This window comes from Adiantum capillus-veneris, chromosome 10 (genome assembly GCF_014529385.1).
Source record: "Adiantum capillus-veneris isolate H3 chromosome 10, ASM1452938v2, whole genome shotgun sequence".
Taxonomy (NCBI): Eukaryota; Viridiplantae; Streptophyta; class Polypodiopsida; order Polypodiales; family Pteridaceae; genus Adiantum; species Adiantum capillus-veneris.
Window position 1 is genome coordinate 34,329,942 of NC_140940.1, and position 8,558 is coordinate 34,338,499.

An 8,558-nucleotide genomic window follows, 5' to 3' on the forward strand; every position below is an offset into this window, starting at 1 on the left:
CTATTTGATACAAGCAACTCAAGTCGTTTGCAATGAGTGATACATGGATTTGAATTTTCTATTGTGAGAGAAAATCATGCATTAATGAAGCTTGTGTGCATTTCCTGGTTGATCGATTCAATTTTGAAATCAAACCAAAAATAGGAAATTGAAGGACTGTGCTATGATTTTTTCTTATCTTTATGACATAATGGGTGTGTATGATCACTATCAATTTGATTGGAGTTCAAGGCCAAAATGACATTTTTGTGAGATTGATGATAATTTTACCAAAATTAATGACCCCAATGAATGATATGTACCATCCAAATTGATATTTTAGCTTTTCGATAGTCAAACTGGTAATTTTCATGAGTTTCACATTGCCAAAATAAAATAAAATGCCATTTGACCCCAAAGTGATCATGTTTTAGTCAACGGAGTGTGCATGGAGAGTGATTCTTGCATAAGGATCATCTTCAAAGCTTACAAGTTTAAAACCTCTTGTGGCCACGTGCGAATGCCCCTCAAAGGAGATTTTAAAAGATATTTTTTTTAAAAAAAAGGGGCCATCACAGTGCATGCAGGTGGTAAATTGAACGTTGCTGGCCATGACTCCACTTGCCTTTCCCGCTTTGGCTCGTAGCGATACACACACACACCCCATTTCCGGTTGCATTCGCATGCGGCCTACACTACAGTCCAAACCACTTCTGTTGCAAATCTAGCACGCGCCGCTCGGCTTTCAAGCACAGCCACACACCGTTTTTGTTGTTTACAGCATTGAGGACAGCTCAGCTCACTGGCTCGTAACACACACACACACACACACACCTCCTGCCGAGAATCTTCACAAACACACGCACAGACCCTTGATTCGCACTACCCTATATTGGCACTAGCACACCTGCTAAGAATCCTGTATTGACCTCAATTCTCGCGCATAATTTCGATTCTATTTTCAGCACAATGCACAAATCCTTGCAATTTCGCATTCCAAGCTGGCCCTAGAATATTGCTGTTGCAGCCTTGTCTGGTTTTCAGTTGCCACTTGCTCAAAGCTGTGCAAACAATCCTACCTGGTCTGCACCTTGATGCAGTAAACAACTGCCTTCGGAGTCTTGTTGCAGCCTGACGAGTTCGCTTGCCATGGCTTCAAGAGCTCACAACACACACACTCCCTCAAAGAATTACACATGAGACCCCGGATACTGGCATACCCAGTGTTTTCGCCATGCTGCCACCATCACTGTGTTACTCACCTTCTCCTAGCTCTTCAAATAACACATGCACTCAATGTCATGGTAGCTGGGGTGGAGCCTACCTTATGTTGCCCACTTGCCCCATGCCGAATTAGAATCATACCCATGCGCACCCACCATGCTGGAGGAGCCCGTGCCTGTGGATTCATCTGTGAGGCAGTTTATGGGGACGTATCAGCTCAGGCAGAAGAGGCCCTTAGTCCCTCCCGCTCGCCAGCTCCCCTCTCTAAGTCACCCAGGGCCGCCCCCGGCCTCCATGTCCGCCGCGAGGCCCTCACACCTCTCCTGCACGCACTGCTGTCACAGTCTTCGACTCAAGCCTTGGTGAAAATAAAAACAAAAAAATAATAAAAACTTTAGATTGGAGGGTATTCCCACCTCTGATTGATCTCGCAAATTTCCAAAATCCAAAACAAGGTTCTCAGCCTTGCCTTGAATGGGTAATATTCACAGTAGCCATCGAAAGGAGCAGGCAGAAATAAAAAAATAAAAAATAAAATAAAAAATCACACTTTGATTTTGTGAAGAGTCACGGTGAAATTTTCTTGCGCATGCGCTCAAAGGCATTCATGTTCATTAAAAATTGCTATTAGTTTTTTCATTGACATTTTGCGGGAGTTCGTGACGGATCATGATTTTTTAATGCTTACTTTGTATGATAAATGGTTTTATTCACCAATGATCAAACTTCATTTTGAAGAGGTATGGCAAACTACATGAAATTGGGCATTGACGGATTTGAGAGAGATGACACTTATTTCATCATATACCTCCTTACTCTTATGCTATGTATGGTAGACTTGCTACATAAGAGCAGGAATGGGGGCATTGATTGTGTGCGTTGTGATTAGTTCTTGTCTTGCTCACAAATTTTCATTACAGTTTATGAAAAACTCTTTTGGCATGCATGTGGATTCATTTTGGAGAGCTACGTTGATGATTTTTTATGCTTAGTTGAGATTGTGCATTAACATTTGGGCTTCATATTGCTTAAAGCATTCTTAGTGCTTTATTTGAATGCAAAAATGCTTTCATGCACTAACAATTGAGCTTCCTTTCGAAGGGTGTGGCATGTGTGTGATTTCATTCATTCAAGAAGGGGTCATCATTGCAAAAAAACTGCAAAATTTGGCTACTTAGAGCCATTCCAAATGTTTGGATTAAAAGTTGTATATATGCTAGCTCATAGCCTTGTCACAAAAGTTAATTTTTTCATTTTGAGCTAGTGTTTAGCCAATTTTTGAGCTTTCAAGTACATAATTTGGCTAGTAAGAGCCATTCATTTTCATTTCATCAAGTTGCAGTCATCTCTAGCTCATAGATTACTCTAGAATTGTAAAATTTATTGAGCTAGTTGTTAGCCAACTTTTTGAAAAGCTTTAAAATGTAAAATTTGGCTATCGAGAGCCGCTTCAAATTCATTCAAAGTTGCATCATTTTCAGCTCTTGGCTTGTTTTTAATTCCATATTTCATTAAGCTAGAAACTAATCAACTTTGAACCATGCATGAGAGATAAAAATTGCAAATTTGCTTATGTAGAAGCATTTTATCTCTCTCATTGTTGTTGTGTATGTATAAATTTGCTACATTAGGGCATCATGTGCATAACCAAAGGAATTTTTTTCCCTTGGGTTTTTTCCCTTTGGCAAATTCGGGTATGCAAGACCTTAGCTTTAGGTTTTCATTAATGTTTTTTGTGTGCATTTGGCTTTCAATAATTGGCTTTTGTAGCTTGTGTTTACACTTAGCTTCAAAAGGCTTCTTTTGCAAATAAAAAGGATCAAGAGACTTCTCTACACAAAGGGGATGCTTGCTCAAAAGAGCATGAATAGGTGTAATTCTTCCATGATTTTGCTCTTTTGTTGTTCTTCTCATTCTCTGTGCTTGGATTAAGTGAAATTTTGCTTCTAAGCTATGGTTTTTCATGTTTGAAAGCTAGGCATCCTAAAGTTTCAACACTTTACTTTGTGAAAATTAACTCATAAAAATTTAGGTTTTATGAATGCTAATCAAGGTAATTGGCCTTGACCTTAGGTTAATATAGAATCATTTCTCATTAGTCCTAGAATCTTAGTGATAGTTTTAATACTCCATTCTCTTTTAACATGACCTAGGGCTATGATTACGCTTTAGTCTTTTTTAGTCCAATTGCCATAAACATATCATAAAGGAAGCAATAAAAAATGTGCTAAAAAATGAATCATGAAGCAAATAAGTGTCCAAAAAAGTAGCAAAAATGCTACTAAGGCACATGAAAATAAAAATTATATGTTGTGTTGTGTCTATGAGAGGCCTAGGGCCTTATTGGCACTTGGCAGGCGAGGGGAATCACCTTGGCTAGCTTGGTCAAGGCCCTAAACCGATGCCCTGGGTTGATAGGGGTTAGCCGTCGCCTTGGTAAGCTAGTAGGCTTTTGGAACACCTTCTTGAGGGTTCAAGGAGCTGAGAGTCGCACCTAGACTTGCCTTGGGGTGGTAGCTTTGTGATTGTGCTTTAATTTTTCAATGAATGACTAAATCAAAACTTCCATGAGCTTCAAAAAACTTTGACAATGTACTAATAGATTAGGAGCTTTTTTATAGCCCATAGACATGATAGACTTGAATGATTTATTAAGATTGTTCACATAGTTTTAGGCTAGTAGGTTTATGAACTTGCATTAGCCTAGGATCATAATTGATTGCTTGTGTTTTATGCATAAAACTGAAATTTCAAGTGGTTTAATCTTTACAATAGTTTGAGTATTTTTTTGCTTTATGTTGTTTAGTTTTTTACTATGATTGACCCATCTTTTAGAAGCAAAAAATCACTTTGCATGATGCTTCATGTTTTATTCATTCTTGGTGACCTTTGATGCTCATTACTTGTTCTTATGTTTTGCAGCTCAACATTTCTTCCTTGGACTTGCTTTCTAACATGTCACCGTGTCTTGCTTCACCGGCACACAAGGACGTGTGCCAAATTAGGAAGGGGGGAATGTTAGCAGCGGCTAACACAGGCTACACCAATTATGCACCAAGTTGTGGATGTGCCATAGTGCACAATATTTACTTTTCATTGTATAGGGCTTGGGCTCATTTAGGAGTTCCAAATTTGTATGAGTCTATGCTAGAGAGCTCACTTTATCCCATAGTTGAAGAGTTTGAGGCCTAAAGCTATAAAAGAGCCCTATGCTTAATGAGAGGTCATTCTGGAGTGGTCCTTTTGAGAACTCTCTCCCTAGAGTAGCTCTTGATGGCCTAGCCTTTGAGCTTAATGCCCATGCTTAGAAGGCTAGTGCTAATCACATGTAATTAGTGTAATCCTCTCTTAATTAATCTAGTCTTCATTATGTTGTCAATCATGTTTCTCTACTTTCCTTCATTGTTTTGAAGTGTTGAGCTTTTCTAATCTAACTCTTACTTATGCTAAGCTACTCCGATTAGTGGAGTCCTTATCTAACTCTCTCGATTAAGTGGAGTGGGCATACTCGTGATTGAGGGATTAGAGTTGTCCTCTAATGGTGTGCCTTAGGGTTTAAGAAGCCTTGAGCTTAATTTGACTATGTGTGACTTGATTTGGACACCATGATTGGCATGGTTGGGGTGGCCGACTTGAATGCGATCTTGTGTGCTCAATCGTCAATGCATGTAATTAGAGTTGTGCTTGAGAGACTCCAAGATTAGTGTGTTTCACTTCGTTGCTTGATGTGTGTAGATGATTGCTTGTATTGATGCTTGATGTGCGATTAGCATTAGTTGATTTGGGATGATTTCTATTTGCATTGGAGGATGCATGCTCTTGAATCCTCTCAATCTTTGCATCCGATGACGCTCTCGCACATTCTTTGTGTGATGCCTCCAAGCCCTAGCTGGGTCATGCTCTCTCTCTCTCTCCGGATTGATAGATTTTGTGAGAGATTGCCTATGCTATGGCGAGCCTCCAACACCATATGGTATTTATAGAATGTGGACATGTGTGAATGCTTGATTTGTTATAGTACCATGCATGGTGCCAACGGTCCAATCATTTGAGAGTCATGTCTACCCCTCTTTCTCTCCCCCAGCTGTGTGTGCAAGAGAGAGAGAGAGAGAGAGAGAGAGAGACAAAGAGAGAGAGAGAGAGAATTAAACTTCTACTAGAGGCAGTGTTGTGGCACACGCTCGAAAGACACACACATATAAAACCTTTGTTGTGGAACACAATCCACACACACACACAGGGCCATTGGATCTTACTGCTGCCATTCATTTGAGAGAGAGAGAGAGAGAGAGAGAGAGATCTTGTGATTACTTTAGGTCTCTCAGTTAATTGGACAGCAAACCACACAGTCCACAGGATCCCACAGCCAAAGTATACGTTATGGCAAGCCCCGAAAAAGGCCTTATATAGGAGTGTAGCCTATCATCCACATTGGTCCAGCCACTCCGGCACTGCGGTGTTGGGTGGTCTCCCCCTGAACCTTTTCCTCATAGCTCTACGATCAGAGGGTGGTCAACCTCATTATAGCCCTTACATGCTATGTGATAGCTTCACTCGTGGACAATTGTATGTTGTGCCATGCAAAGGATCCATTCCTTGTCTTGTTGTCTTCTATTTTGTGTCCATTTCAGCACATAATATATCATGAATTTATTTTTTTTACTTCTCTCCATGACGTATTATACTATATCATGTGAAGGTTCCATCCCTTCTTCTCATTGTCTTTTTTTTGTATCCATTTTGTTTCATAGATCATGGACCCCTCATGGATCACTACAAGTACATCTCTGAGGTGTTCTTTGTGGTAAACATAGAAAACAATACATATCCTAGTATGTCCTACCCATTAAGTTGTTATGTGGATGCTTAACAGTCACATTTCTAGTGTGCATCTTTGTCACACGAGATAATTTTTTAAGACCATTACAAGACAAAGTGTGTGAGCATGAATTAGAAATTGACTAAGCATAAAGCAAGATTCATGGCTTTGATCTATTCTAATTGTGTTGTGAACCTTAGGATGCTTCCATCGATCGATACTTCCATGTTTATTTTTTGGCATACTCATCCAATGTTGAGTACGTTAGACTAAAATCCGATGGTATTGAGTCTTTTCCTCCAAGGATTGAAAATTTTTGAGCTGCAAAGAGAAGTGCTTAATGTGTTGGATCCTTGTTTGGTGATCCGGTGGTACATGACAGAAATGACCAACTCCTAGTAGCAATGCAAGATTTGTTTGCTTGTAGTGAGTGTAGGCAATTGAAATTTGAAAGGAACTTAGAGGCTCTTTTGGATGTGATTCAGTAAACCAATGGCCAATAAATTGCAAAACTTCATAATGAGGTGTGTTTATGTATAGAGTGTTTCAATGGTAGAATGACGTGGATTGAGGACAACATTTTGAATCAATGCAGAGCTCATACTTGACCGGTAGAGAAGGCCAAATCCAAATTGATGCGCTTGAAGAGTAGGTTCATGCTCTAGAAGGAGAGGTGACACGGCTCAAAATTTACATCTCTAACCCGAATGAATGTTCTTATGAAACAAATGGCTTGAGCTTTTGATGCCCATGCCATATAAGTACGTTCAATCTTGTCTACTATAAATAATTAAAACACTTGCTTTTGTGTGGTCATTATATTGAATGTTTTGATGTGCTAAAGCATACCTTGCTTTGAACCATGTTGGCACAATAAATATCAACATCTCTTTTATTTAGTTTTATGGTTGTGTCTCTTTGGTGTGCATAACATGAAGGTGTAGTGTTTACTTTGATTAAGTTTTCATGTCTTGGTTGAGATGATCTTTGTGTCAAAACAGTATGAAGTACTACCTTTGTGGCTTGAGAAACATTAGGTACCATGTCACCAAAAAAGAGGCTTCAATTACTGTAACTATGTTTGCATGTTTAGGATATGGCTATGTTTGGTAAGGTGAGGTTTAAGGTTGAGATGAAATGCTTAGATTCTTGACAGATTCCATGTTATTTTTACATTGTTTATACTTATTTGTGATAGTTTTCTTTAGATTTACGATAGAAACCGTCTTACTTGTTTTAGTTTTGTTTGTCTTTCTATAATCCCAAATGATTGGCAAGCGCTTTTCAAACTCCATGAAATTGTGATGACTATTGTAGACAATTTTAGATAAGGGTAATGCAAAACATAACACTTTGACTGAGTTTTTTGGTGCCTTTCAGACTCCATAAAAGTGTGATAACTATTGTAGACTCCATGAAATTGTGATGACTATTGTAGACGTCAAACCACTTTGACTGAGTTTTTTGGTGCATTGACGCATATGCATATGGTTTAAGTTTGTCTTCTCTTTGCAAACAACAAAGTTTCTCCTATGGAATGCTTTGCTTTGGAAATAATGGATCAGTCAATTGAACATTATGATGTAAATCCACAAGGCGTGTATGATGTAGAACTTATGGAATATTCAAACGAATGGGGGATGATAGAGTTTGTGAAATTCATTTTTTATGAGAAGCGTGGTTGATGTATAATAGGTATAGGGAATTTGGATATTGCTATGGCTATTATGTGCAGCCAACTACGACTCCACCACAGCATCCTTTTTCTGACAATGGTATCCCACTAATTGTTTCATTTGTTTCTAAGATTTCTAACATTTTATGTGGAGTATACAATGTCAATTATGAATAAGATATTTTGGAATCTTTAGATCCATTGGCATCAAAACTAAGCATTGCATTTCGTTTTAGGTTGTTATACATTTGTGTAATTTGTGCTTTCATAAATTGTAGCCATTTTTCATGCTTTTTTATCCCACATAGTTTATCCCATTATGTGAGAATGCTCAAACTTTTTGGCTTATGTATACATAAATGAGTATTGAGAGCTACAGTTTTGTTACATATTTAAGAGTTGCAATGGCACTAATAGTGCACTCTTTTGATGCACACCATCACATGGGTCACTTGTTACATATTTAAGAGTTGCAATGGCACTAATAGTGCACTCTTTTGATGCACACCATCACATGGGTCACGTACTATAGTTGTAATGTTGACTCAATTCTTGCACTTTCATTTCACACAAAGTTGATGTTAAATTACGAATGAATAAATGATCTACGCACTATAATAAAGGATGGAAAACCACATTACCACTTAGGAATATTTGCAATCTCAAGTTTATAATAAAGGATGACTTGGTGCCTATTGGCTCCTCTTTTAAATATATCAATAGTACCAAGATTCCCCCACCAACCAAACTTTCCCCTACCCTGGATAGGGGAGAACCTCCTCCCTACCCTCTACATTAGAAGTTCTAGGGTTGCTTCTTGATAAGAATTTTACCCATTTTAGAGTATTTTGTCCTTTTTTG